Raw genomic sequence first — 14214 nt, 5'->3', positions numbered from 1 at the left:
GAGCTAAGCACAGGCAAAATCCTAGAGGAAACTTGGTTCAGTCTGCTTTCCAACAGACACTGGGAGACAAATTCACCAAATTCACGTAAAACATAAAGACAAAAATACACTGGAGTTGTCACGTCCTGACCAGTAAAAGAGGTTGTTTGTATTGTAGTTTGGTCAGGGCGTGGCAGGGGGTGTTTGTTTAGAGTGTTTCGGGGTTTTTCTATGTTCTTGTTAGTCTATTTCTATGTTAGTTCTAGTATGTTTATTTCTATGTGGTGTTTATTGGGTGTACCTTCAATTGGAAGCAGCTGCTCCTCGTTGCTTCTAATTGAAGGTCCTATTTAAGAGGGGTGTTTTTTCTATGGGATTTGTGGGTAGTGATTTCCTGTTTTGTGTTCGTGCACCTGATGGGACTGTTTAGTGTCGTTTGTTGTTTTTGTATACGTGTTTCTTTTGTTTTCCTTCTTTAATAAAATAAGGAGATGAGTTTACATGTTCCCGCTGCGTTTTGGTCCAATCCCTACGATACCCATGACAGAACTACCCACCATCAACGGACCAAGCAGCGGAGGAAGGAGCGGCAGCAGAGCTGTAAAGAAGACTGGACATGGGAGGACATCCTGGACGGCAAGGGATCCTACACTTGGGAAGAGATCCTGGCCGGAAGTGATCGCCTCCCATGGGAACAGGTGGAGGCAGCCAGGAGAGAGGAGATACTGGCGGGTGAGTCACCATGGAGGAAGGCTGAAGAGGACCGAGGACGCTATGCGGGAACACGGCTGGCAAGGAAGCCTGAGAGGCTCCCCCAATAATGTTTTTGGGGGGGCACAGGGGTAGTTTGGCTGGGCCAAGGGTGAGCCCTAAGCCAACTCCCCGTGCTTATTATGGGGAGCGTGTGGAGAGGAGAGCGCCGGTGTATGCGGAAGTGCGCACGATCTCGCCCATGCGCACGCACAGACCGGTGCGAGCGATCCCAGCCCCTCGCAAGTGCCGTGCTAGAGTGGGCATCCAGCCTGGAAGGAGGATGCCTGGCCACCAGTGCACCTCCTAGGCCCAGGCTACCCTACGCCTGCTCTATGCACGGCAGCCATCAGGCCTCTGCACAGCCCAGTTCGCCCTGTGCCAGCACTCCGCTTGTGCAGGGCTACTGTTACCATCCAGCCAGGAAGGGTTGTGCAGGCGGTGCGCTCAAGACCTCCAGTGCCTACTCATGGCCCGGTGTATCCAGTTCCTGCTCCTCGCACTAGCCCTGAGGTGCGTGTCTCTCTTTTTCAAACATAGTCATATGTTTGAAAAATGGAAGTTTTCGGATTTTAGAGGAGTTTGTATTTCGCGCCACGCCCATCATTGGATATTGGAGCAGGTGTTCCGCTAGCAGAACGTCTAGATGTAAGAGGTTTTTAACAAGGATAACTAAATGCATTGTAATCCCAATTTGTAACACAAAATGTGGAAAAATGTGAGGGGTGTGAGTACTTTCTGAAGGCAATGTGTACATGCCAACGGATAAAGAGACCTATCTCTAGACTTTCGTAACCCCCCCCACACACACACACACACACACACACACACACACACACACACACACACACACACACACACACACACACACACACACACACACACACACACACACACACACACACACACACACACACACACAGGACCCTTGCGGAGTTGTATGGTGAGTCTGGCCATTCCCAGAACCGTTCTCATATATTCGACAGCTTGCCTTGCCTTGCCTTTCCTGAACCTGCCCCTACTTGACACACACCACACCCCCGTGCCAGCAATGGGAGAAAAAAAAAACAGGTGGCAGGCGGCACAGGTTCAGAACCGCTGACCAATGAAATTTCCCATTGGTTAGCCCATGCTAACCAGACTCTGAGGCCTCTGCAGTCTTTGAAGTGCTTTGGCTGCACTGGGAGGTTGGAGGGAGAGCGGTATCAAACAATTAGGGCCGCCAACCCAGATGTGGGTCGAGAGGGAGAGGACATGGGGCTTCACAGGCCTGAAGATTGGCCTATAATGCGGCTGAGAGCTCTAGCTTCATGTGGCACTCATTTTACTTCTTTCTCTCTCTCTCTCTCTCTCTTTCTTAGATATCTGCAGGCATCAAATGCACAAGACCTGAGTGCATTACCAATGCAAATGTGGCATATCCTTTCTTTGAGTCCCCAGTTTGGCCCGCAGATAAGGCTGTTAAAGAGTGGAAAAGTGTGTGCTACTAAATGTGCTATTATTACCATGAGCTTGCTACAGTGTTTGTGGGCGCTAATCGTGATTTGATATAGCCAGTTGCGAGCTGTTTGGGATGCCTCTTGTGACAATGACTCTGCAACAAAACAGAGAACTTACGTCATTAGCATTTCATTTACAACCAAGAAGTCTTTTTACTAATATTTCAGTGTTAGCTACAGAGGGATTGTAGCTACTAATAAGTTGACTGTAAACAAAAGGTTTTCAAAGGACCAGAGGAAAGTATTCTCTCGTCTACTTCCCCTGACGTGAACTTACTCCTATAAAGTATTGATTTATACAGTACTGACATTGGAGAGTTCACATATAAGGCTGTTACTTACCTTTCTCACATATTCACAATACTATACCACTTCCACTCTAAATTGCCAATGAGTGGTTGAGATGACAATGAGATTAGGAGAGAGTCTGGAATCAGTAAAGGACCATAAGTGTTCTCAAGATTCCTGCCTCGCTAGCAGCGAGACCGGGTTTCTGCTGAGCTATGTCCACTCGTTCTTTAAAACAGCGATACCTTCCATTGGAATGCGACTGAGGCGTGCTTTGCGCAACAGATCATAATTTACCCTTTGAGAATAAGGCAAATGGAAGAAAGCCCCATCGTCTTGAGACTGAGTAAGTTTGTCACTTGTTATTTTCCATTTTGAGCAGCCCTAAAATTCAGACAGTCGTGAACATGGAATGGATTAAGATAACAACATGCGTCAGAGCTTTCTGTAAAATGGTTATGTCATCTTGAGAGGGCAACTAAGGTCTACTGAAGGGTAGTGTCAGGGAAAGTGTTTGGCTGGGGCAATCGTAATCTAAACATTATCTTGATGTCATGTATTGTACAGTAATTCCTTGGATTTGAATATAAGTTCAATGTTCTGATCATAGCCATAAGGTATGTTTGAAGACCAGTTGGAGAGAAGTGGGTCTACCACAGCCTAGCGAACACTGATCACATTGGTGCTGCTTACCTTGACTAGCGGTTACCAACCCTGGTGCAGACTTTTTTGTGGGCCTAACACTAACCTTGATCTTAGCACTAACCTTGATTTGTTCTGTGCTATTTTAGGTGTGTTCATGCTTGGTTGGAACAAAAGCCTGCACACACTGCAGAACTACAGAATCAGGGTTGATGACCAACTGACCAGACTACGTGATTAGACAAAATCTGCAAACAAAATCAACTTAATTGGATTTCATTTATTGTTGAAAAGAAAGTGGTAAATGCAAGCAAACAGTACTTAATTGCCATTTAGAGAAGCCTAGCTACCATCCTACCTCTCAAAATGTCAAACAATTAGCGTGTAGGGACTTTGAAGGAGGTCGTCTCGTCAAGGTTTTGGAAATGCCTTCAGCGTTTAGTAAACGTGCAGGAGGTTTTTAAGTGTGTGTGCAGCGGCGTCTCCCAAATAGGTTAAGGCCTGGTCTCTTTCTGCTGCCCCCAGCAGGACTCTGCAGGTATAATGTGCAGTGCCTTGGGCTTGTTCCATCCAAGCACACTTCCAAGTTAGCAAACCCTCTTGGCACAGTGGATGAAGGTAAAGCGAAAATGTTCTGTACTGTAAGTCAACGCAAAGAAACTGTGCGATATATTAAGAAAGGGTAGGAATTTGGGCTATTCACCAAAAGGTCTACGCTATCTTTACACTACAAGGCAAGTGGAATACATTTGTGTGGTTTATCTGGAGACGATGTTCTCCACTTACTTTGAGAGGTACAAAACTGTCTTCATGTAGTCAATGATATACTACAACTCTATATCAAACGTTGTTATTGTACTGTGGACCAGGAGGAAGGTAATATCCTTCGGAACAATATCAATGTTTCAAGTGTCAATGTATCCCATGCCGGGTGCGGCAAAGACCTTCTTTATCCTTTAATGTAGTGCCTTGCTTTGGTCCATAGGTGCTAAATAATTAAAAGTAAGTCTTGCAGACGTGAAGACACAGGGTCTTTTAAATCTATTTCTATTTGGATAAAGGTACATCATTTTGCCTGGCTCTATTAAAAAGTGTAAACTTGGATGGTAAAGTGTATTATAAAATAAAGGAAAGAGCTCAGATGCAAAAATATTTAAATCCAATGTTTCGACAGACAAGCTGTCTTCATCAGGGTATAATGACAGTGTTTGTCTGCGTATTATTTTAAAAACAGTAAAAATGGCAGGGGAAAACACTTTTTGCTATGGTTAAAAAGCCTGCGCAAGCTGCGCTATGGAAAGTTCTCTTCAATATAAAACAAAACTCCCTTTCAGTATAGGGTGTATTCTGACATTAGGAACGCCTATGTGACACACCTTTACAGCAACAATGCCTCTTGCTAATAAAAAATATAATATTTTGTCATACACAGTTATCATATTGATTAATAAAGTACATGTGATCCCATGAAAATGCATCCTTCCAAAATGTTTAGCTAATTCATTCTTGTGGTCACAATTGTCTAGCTCTGTGAGTGAAGAGGAAAGAATATTCCTCAAATGAGATAATCCAACTCGCCGAGGGAATTATCGCATTGGCTTCTACATGCAGTAGGACTTATTTGAAGTGGCTGCACACTGTCATCCATCAAGTATTGTCAAAATAATTAGACATCTTGGCGAAAAACGTCAACATGCCAGAGCATGGGGGTACTGGTGATGAAAGCACACTGACTGCATAGTGTGGTTCAGTTAGCAAATGGGCAACAACAAGTGGATATTACTGTCATAATTATATTCCCCTAAATGCAGTTGCATAAGAGTAAGGTTAGAAGCTGACATTTGTACAATTTAAGGACGTTTCAACATTATGGACATATGGACATTCTGGTGCAACTTTGTCATGTTAGTCTACAACACCCAATTGTCCCATTTGAAACATGGATTCTAAATGGAAATCGACCCCTTCCCTTTTTTAACCCCCACCCCTCCCCTACTGTATTTATTTATTTATTTATTTTGCTCCTTTGCACCCCATTATTTCTACTTTGCACTTTCTTCCACTACAAATCTAACATTCCAGTGTTTTACTTGCTATATTGTATTTACTTTGCCACCATGGACTTTTTTGCCTTTACCTCCCTTATCTCACCTCATTTGCTCACATTGTATATAGACTTATTTTTCTACTGTATTATTGACTGTATGTTTGTTTTACTCCATGTGTAACTCTGTGTTGTTGTATGTGTCGAACTGCTTTGCTTTATCTTGGCCAGGTCGCAATTGTAAATGAGAACTTGTTCTCAACTTGCCTACCTGGTTAAATAAAGGTGAAATAAAAAATAAAATAAAAAAAATAAAAAATCTCGTGGTGACTATTTGAACACGTAATGATAGTATTCGTGGACACACAGGTTCACGTCAAACCTCCCCACCCCTTATTGCTGCAGGTTGTTTGGAGCACTGGTCCATCCTTCAGCTGTGTGAGTGGGGAAACCTTTGATTACATGATGATGTAACTGTGCCATACTTGGCTGAGAAAGAGATGCCTTGCACGACACTAACCATAATCAGTCTTTTGTATAATACTTTTACACTTTAACATATGCTAAGTCCTCTGCCTCTAAGCAATGTTTCATTTTACCTTTACTGTTGCTTGTCCTCTTCCTACGGTGCAAAGGCGTCTCAACTTTTCAACTCTTTGATATGCTTGCAGCTTTTGTAAGCTCATCTTGCAAAAGCAATTGGTGTGTTTTTTTAAACAATACCCTCATGTCCTGTATGTAACTAAATCCATGTTAGATGAAAATATACAGAAATTATTAACTTGATTTGCTGCAACCACATTTTTGCTTGTTTCTCAGATTATTATCGAGTGGTTTGCTTTCATACTATTTCCACATTTCCAAGAAATCTGTGTTCTACTGTATGCTCTGTTTACATACCTCATACCTCAACACAATCTGCTTCATATCAATCAATGGAATTTCAAAGAAATGACCTTATGTTAAGATTATTCCAGTTGTAAGAAGTTATCACATTGATTAATGCAACAAAATCTGGAAAATCCAAAACAATTTCAAACAGGCAGAAATGGAAACGAGACCTTTATCGCAAAATACATCTGCAATAAAAAAAAAAATAGAAATAATGACCTAGCGAAAATAAATGTTAACTTGTAGGCCTACTGTAGTGTGCCTTTTGGATAATTATATTTTGATAGTGACTTCAGAGGCGGACTACAGGTCACATTTCACATTTACGGGCTGGCGGGGGTTGTTTGTGATACGATGAAGGAGCGGTTCCGCGATGGTTGCTCTCACGTCTGTTTCTGCTCAAGTGAAACCTAATGGGTCTCAGCTGATCCCTGTAAACTAATTCCGGCCTTGTCGCAGTGGCTGCGACTTTGAGTGGGAATGCCGGAGCTTTATTTATACATGAGTCTGCGTCTGGTATTCCCGGGTCACTCCGGGTCACTTAGCACACCCACAGTCATGTTGGCTAAAATTAAGAGGACGGTGATGAGGGTTTGTGGAGACTATTTCACAACACACACTGCCAAATGATCCATGACTGGTGCAAGAGCAGTCATTTGTTCATGTCTTGTAGCACTTGCATTTAGATGAATACTTTATGGGCCATATGTACGTTATCTGGAAAAACATCCTGACTTGTTTTTTACATTTTACATGTACGTCATTTAGCAGACGCTCTTATCCAGAGCGACTTACAAATTGGTGCATTCACCTTCTGTTTTATGAGCTAAGAAGTATATTTTTTTTTTGGGGGGGGGGGCATTGGGATTTAGTCCCATTCCTCTAGAATGCCCAGATAGAGTGACGCTTAATCGTTGATAGAGCCTGGATCATTGATATCAATAAAATGTAGCAGAAAAATAGCACTGGACACTCTAAAACAAGTCTAAGTAAACAGAGTGATATTGTGTCTAACAGCTTCAGACCAAAAAGGTACACTGTACACGTAAGACCGTACCTGAGGTCTTAAAAGCTCAAGTTGAAGTTTGATAAATGTGGCGCTCCTTGCCGACCTGTGCATGATTCAAACTTTTGGGTCAGTTAATTAGATACGAAATACAATCGGTTTATGAACCTGTTAAGCCACCTTTCTTTTTGTTCCAGTATTTTACAGATGGAGCTAAACCTAGACCCTCTCCCTTATTGCTTATGGAGCTCTTATACAGACTCCATGGCTTCATCAAGACAACAGGTTGTCCGAAATACAGTACACAGACTATAAATATAGCCTCTAACTTATAGCTAGTCTCGTACCCATTTTTTTTTTTAAATCAGCATAGGCCTATGCTAACTCACAACTATGTACATCAACTGAAAGTTTCCGAGGGCATAAACGTGAGCGAAATGTCAGGAAATGACCCCACCTTTTACAATTGGCCATAATGGATATCCGGCAGCTGCTACATTTTGTTTAATTGGTTAACGTCTCATCTGTATGTTTTCCAAGCCTTGCTAATAATGGTTTAGAGTGGTAGGTAGGTTGATAGCCCCCTCTCTTTTTCCACAAGGACTGATTTAGGTAAACGCCAAGGGAAGGAATGCATCTCAGTCAGGGAAGGGGGTGGGGGTGGCGAGAACGGGATGGTGGTGCCCTTCCGTATGAGATGGAGATCAGGTCTGGGTCATCCATAGACAGTGCAGTAACCCCAGGGCTGCTCGTTGCTTTGGTGTGCGTCGTAAAAAGTCCTTCTAAGCCCCTCAGTGTGAGACTTCCAGCTCCAGTGTCGGTCAGAGGTCAAAGAGCAAGGCCATTCCGAAGCATCCGCTTGTCGTGGGTCGCGGACATCCTGTATAGCGTAAAACTGCTCGGCCCAATGTTTTACGTGCTGCACTTTATGTTCTGACGCTTTTCTGACCTTTTCAAACGGCAAGCTGTTGACTTTTTTATTTAAAAAAACACCACCTAAGTTTATTTGATCCCAACCCAAAAACACTTTTCCAGCTTGTCTGAAAGGGGAAGACCTCATGTGTACTAACAGTCAATCATATAGACATTGTGTCTGTTCAGTTCGTGTCCCTGTAGTAGTTGAACCCTTTCTGGTTCTAGGTAAAACCTTTTCACCCACAAAAAAAACATTTTGGAAGCCTTTTTTCTGTAGTGAAAATGGAACCCTTTTCATCCGGGAGGGTGAGACTCCAAAACAGTCTCCATGGGGAAAAAACGTCTTTAACGGGGTTCTTTGTGGGAAAAATGGTTCTACCTAAAATCATAACGGGTTTTTCTACAGAGACGAGCCTGAAGAAGCCTTTTTTGTACCATGCTGTTGACTTTGACTCGCACAGTATAAAAAACATTAACATAATGTTTAAACATTAAAACATTTTCATGACAGGTGAATCTAGGTGAAAGCTATGATCCCTTATTGATGTCACTTGTTAAATCCACTTCAAATCAGTGAAGATGGAGGGGAAGAGACAGGTTAAAGAAGGATTTTTACACCTTGAGACAATTCAGACATGGATTGTGCGTGTGCCATTCAGAGGGTGAATGGGCAAGACACAAAATGTAAGTGCCTTTGAACGAGGTATGGTAGTAGGTGGCATGCTCACCGGTTTGTGTCAAGAACTGCAACGCTGCTGGGTTTTTCACGCTCAACAGTTTCCCGCGTGTATCACGAATGGTCCACCACCCAAAGGACATCCAGCGAACTTGACACAACTGTGGGAAGCATTGGAGTCAACATGGGCCAGCATCCCTGTGGAACTCAATATTAGGAACGTGTTCCTAATGGTTGGTGCACTCAATGTATATATGTAGATATAGTTGAAATAGAATTTGAGCATTGTACAGATGTGTAGATCTAGTTGAAGTAGAAGCTGGACAGGGCCACAACTCTTGCCCCCCCCTCCCTTAGCATGAGAGTTGATTGTGTCACAGCTGCCTGAACCTCCATACTGAAACAATGTTACCTCCATAATGGGGGCATTTCATAAATTACACTCAGCAAACATTATCTATATGACTCTCTGGAACTTTAATGAGATTAATACATTTTAGATAGATAGGATGAATTCCTTCCCCTCTTATGTCAATGTATGCAGAGGGATTACGGCTAACAAGGTCATTAGTACATGTGGTCCATGTGGACTTCAGTACATATCCTGGACTATACGTTGATTCTCTGTTGGGGGTCCCGTGGTGGGCCCTACGTAATAAGTACAGAGTAGAAGTGGAACAGCCTTGTTGATCTCACGAAGCATCGGTCTAAATGTCACTCAGACCATGAATCATATATAATAGATTCATACACTGCAGATCAAAGATCTATGATAGATTGGCACTTGCAGATCACTATGGCTGCGTTCACACAGATCTTTTTCATAGCTGATCTGATTGGTCAAAAGATCAATTAGTGAAAAAAAATTATCAGAATTGGGCTCCCTGTCTAAACGCAGTCTGAGAAGCTTAGAAAGTGCTTAAAGGGTTGATATTTTCTTTTGCTTTTTAAATGTATGATATTTACCCATTGATTTTAAGAAATGCCTCATGAGCTTAGTTCAACAGTCTTACTTACTCCATCAATATAAGATTGTTTGTAAACACTGCATAACCTCAAAACATAGTTGAAATTACAATTTTGATTTCATGTATGGTCATTCTTTTTATCCATAGCTCTGCGAGCGGTTTCATTTCTCAAGCCACATCCTTCAGCTCTTTACCAAAACAGTGGTGTGGTGACTACTTACTTGTTGTTTGAACGGCAGATTGCCCCTTTAATGACAAGCTTTTGTAACTGCTGAATTTTAAAACGTCAAATCGGCTTAACAAAGCCCTTCTCGAAAGCCAACAACAATTCTTCTGGTACCGTGATTGGAACAGAATGTCGTATCATAATGATGAAAGATTTGGCTTATATCGTTTCAGTGACACTAATCCCAGCTACTATAATTAGAAATATGTCGCTTACAACCAAATTACAGTAAACATATTCAGAGACCTGACTAGCGAACTCCTTCCCAAATAGCAAACGTTAAAAAAATTGTTGTAAAGTGCAGATGGGAAAAAAAAATAGCTTTCTGATCAAGGAATAGCGACTTTGATGTGAAAACATGAAAGAGAATTCTTGTTTTACATTCGAGCGGGCCCGATGGTCCAAGCCCCCCTTCACACCGCAAGGGACTTTATTAACGCTCGATTAATTGATTCCTCAAAGGCTTCCAGTGGGGTTTGGGTTTCTCTTGAACCCGAGGAAACATTCCTTCACTAATGGCTTGTGACAGTAGTCCAGCCTGCGATTCTCAATAAAACATGTAAAAAGGGAGGGTGGGAGGGATGGAGGGGGGAGGAAAAGAGAGAAAGGAAGGGGTTACCAGCCTACAGATGAGCGAGTCGCTCCAACAAAGCTGCGTCTCATTTTGACACAGTTGTAACGAGAACCTGCTGGTACTTGTTCTGGGGAGACGTGGCCCCTTTAAGCACAGGTCTAGGATCAGCTTCCCGATTCCTGACTCTAACCTCTACCCATAATGTTGTCAAACTCCAGACTGACCTGAGATCTATGCTTCATTAGGGAGCATCTCCCTTGGTTATGGAGGACAAATATGGGCCAACACAGATTGTGCTGTTTGGGGTTCTTGGTTGCAGGGTACACCGCTTTACATCACCCTTGTGGTACAGTCAGGTTTCAAGACTGGTCATTCAACTGAGACTGCTCTTCTCTGTGTCACGGAGGCTCTCCGCACTGCTAAAGCTAACTCTCTCTCCTCTGCTCTCATCCTTCTAGACCTATCTGCTGCCTTTGATACTGTGAACCATCAGATCCTCCTCTCCACCCTCTCCGAGTTGGGCATCTCCGGCGCGGCTCACTCTTGGATTGCGTCCTACCTGACAGGTCGCTCCTACCAGGTGGCGTGGCGAGAATCCGTCTCCGCACCACGTGCTCTCACCACTGGTGTCTCCCAGGGCTCAGTTCTAGGCCCTCTCCTATTCTCGCTATACACCAAGTCACTTGGCTCTGTCATATCCTCACATGGGCTCTCCTATCATTGCTACGCAGACGACACACAATTAATCTTCTCCTTTCCCCCTTCTGATAACCAGGTGGCGAATCGCATCTCTGCATGTCTGGCAAACATATCAGTGTGGATGACGGATCACCACCTCAAGCTGAACCTCGGCAAGATGGAGCTGCTCTTCCTCCCGGGGAAGGTCTGCTCGTTCCATGATCTCGCCATCACGGTTGACAACTCCAATGTGTCCTCCTCCCAGAGTGCTAAGAGCCTTGGTGTGACCCTGGACAACACCCTGTCGTTCTCCGCTAACATCAAGGCGGTGACCCGATCCTGTAGGTTCATGCTTTACAACATTCGCAGAGTACAACGCCGCAGCCCGTCTGGTGTTCAACCTTCCCAAGTTCTCTCACGCCACATCGCTCCTCCGCACACTCCACTGGCTTCCAGTTGAAGCTCGCATCTGCTACAAGACCATGGTGCTTGCCTACGGAGCTGTGAGGGGAACGGCACCTCCGTACCTTCAGGCTCTGATCAGTCCCTACACCCAAAGAAGGGCACTGCGTTCATCCACCTCTGGCCTGCTCGCCTCCCTATCTCTGCAGAAGCACAGTTCCCGCTCAGCCCAGTCAAAACTGTTCGCTGCTCTGGCACCCCAATGGTGGAACAAGCTCCCTCACGATGCCAGGACAGCGGAGTCAATCACCACCTTCCGGAGACACCTGAAACCCCACCTCTTTAAGGAATACCTGGGATAGGATTAAGTAATCCTTCTAACCTCCCCCCCCCAAAAAATATATAGATGTACTATTGTAAAGTGGTTGTTCCACTGGATATCATAAGGTGAATGCACCAATTTGTCTGTTGCTCTGGATAAGAGCGTCTGCTAAATGACGTAAATGTAAATGGTACGAATAGCAATTATGTGGTTTTGTGTAACATTGCAGTGTTGGTGACACACTGTACTTGGCACAGGGGAGCCCTACAGTTGTGGTTAGAGGTGTGGGGATCACACTATAAGAATATTTTAAAAGGCTTTCTTGAAAATGACCTCTCTTCAACTTGAGACGCTTTATACATTTTAGTCATTTAGCAGACGCTCTTATCCAGAGAAACATACAGGATCAGTTAGGGTTAAGTACCTTGCTCAAGGGGACAGCCACAGTTTTTTCACCTAGTCGGCTTGGGGATTCGAACCAGTTACATTTCGGTTACTGAACCAACACTCTTAACCGCTAGGCTAAATTATTAAAACCCAACCACAATGTGCTTTTCCTTTCGCCTGGTTTATTTCACTCTGACATGGGCTTGTCTCTGGAGCTTTTGAAGAGGTTTAGGATGATGTACAGACAGTGTGCAGTGTTCTGTGCACAGTGGAGTGTATTCATGGGTGCCAAGGGATGCCAGGCTTCCCCCAAAAAATTACCAAGAAAAATACATATACAATAATGTATGTTTCGTGTCTCTGTGTTTCATAATTTTTCTTCAATTGGAAGAGAATTCTCTCACCGGAGAAAGCATCCGAGCGAGCGAAACAGCACATCGGTCTCTGTATGTCTAGCCCATCTACAGTTGAAGTCGGAAGTTTACATACACTTAGGTTGGAGTCATTAAAACTCGTTTTTCAACCACTCCACAAGTTTCTTGTTGACAAACTACAGTTTTGGCAAGTCGGTTAGGACATCTACTTTGTGCATGACACAAGTAATTTTTCCAACAATTGTTTACAGACAGATTATTTCACTTATAATTCACTGTATCACAATTCCAGTGGGTCAGAAGTTTACATACACTAAGTTGACTATGCCTTTAAACAGCTTGGAAAATTCCAGAAAATGATGTCATGGGTTTAGAAGCTTCTGATAGGCTAATTGACATTTGAGTCAATTGGAGGTGTACCTGTGGATGTATTTCAAGGCCTACCTTCAAACTCAGTGCCTCTTTGCTTGACATCATGGGAAAATCAATCAGCAAAGACATCCGAAAAAAAATTGTAGACCTCCACAAGTCTGGTTCATCCTTATGAGCAATTTCCAAATGCCTGAAGATACCACGTTCATCTGTACAAACAACAGTATAAACACCATGGGACCACACAGCCGTCATAACGCTCAGGAAGGAGACGTGTTCTGTCTCCTAGAGATGAAAGTACTTTGGTGCAAAAAGTGCAAATTAATCCCAGAACAACGGCAAAGGACCTTGTGAAAATGCTGGAGGAAACAGGTACAAAAGTATCTATATCCACAGTAAAACGAGTCCTATATCGATATAACCTGAAAGGCCGCTCAGCAAGGAAGAAGCCACTGCTCCAAAACCGCCATAAACAACACAGACTATGGTTTGCAACTGCACATGGGGACAAAGATCGTACTTTTTGGAGAAATGTCCTCTGGTCTGATGAAACAAAAATAGAATCCCAACTGTGAAGCACAGGGGTGGCAGCATCATGTTCTGGGGGTGCTTTGCTGCAGGAGGGGCTGGTGCACTTCACAAAATAGATGGCATCATGAGGGAGGAACATTATGTGGATATATTGAAGCAACATCTCAAGACATCAGTCAGGAAGTTAAAGCTTGGTCGCAAATGGGTCTTTCAAATGGACAATGACCCCAAGCATACTTCCAAAGTTGTGGCAAAATGGCTTAAGGACAACAAAGTCAAGGTATTTGAGTGGCCGTCACAAAGCCCTGACCTCAATCCTACAGAGAATGTTTGTGGGCAGAACTTAAAAAGCGTGTGCAAGCAAGGAGGCCTTCAAACCTGACTCAGTTACACCAGCTCTGTCAGGAGGAATGGGACAAAATTCACCCAACTTATTGTGGGAAGCTTGTGGAAGGCTACGCGAAACGTTTGACCCAAGTTAAACAATTTTAAAGGCAATGCTACCAAATACTAATTGAGTGTATGTAAACTTCTGACCCACTGGGAATGTGATGGAAGAAATAAAATCTGAAATAAATCATTCTCTCTACTTTTATTCTGACATTTCACATTCTTAAAATAAAGTGGTGATCCTAACTGACCCAAGACAGGGAATTTTTACTAAGATTAAATGTCAGGAAATGTTAAAAA

The sequence above is a fragment of the Salmo salar genome, chromosome ssa08 (genome assembly GCF_905237065.1).
Source record: "Salmo salar chromosome ssa08, Ssal_v3.1, whole genome shotgun sequence".
Taxonomy (NCBI): Eukaryota; Metazoa; Chordata; class Actinopteri; order Salmoniformes; family Salmonidae; genus Salmo; species Salmo salar.
Note: the sequence above shows the minus strand (reverse complement) of the source record.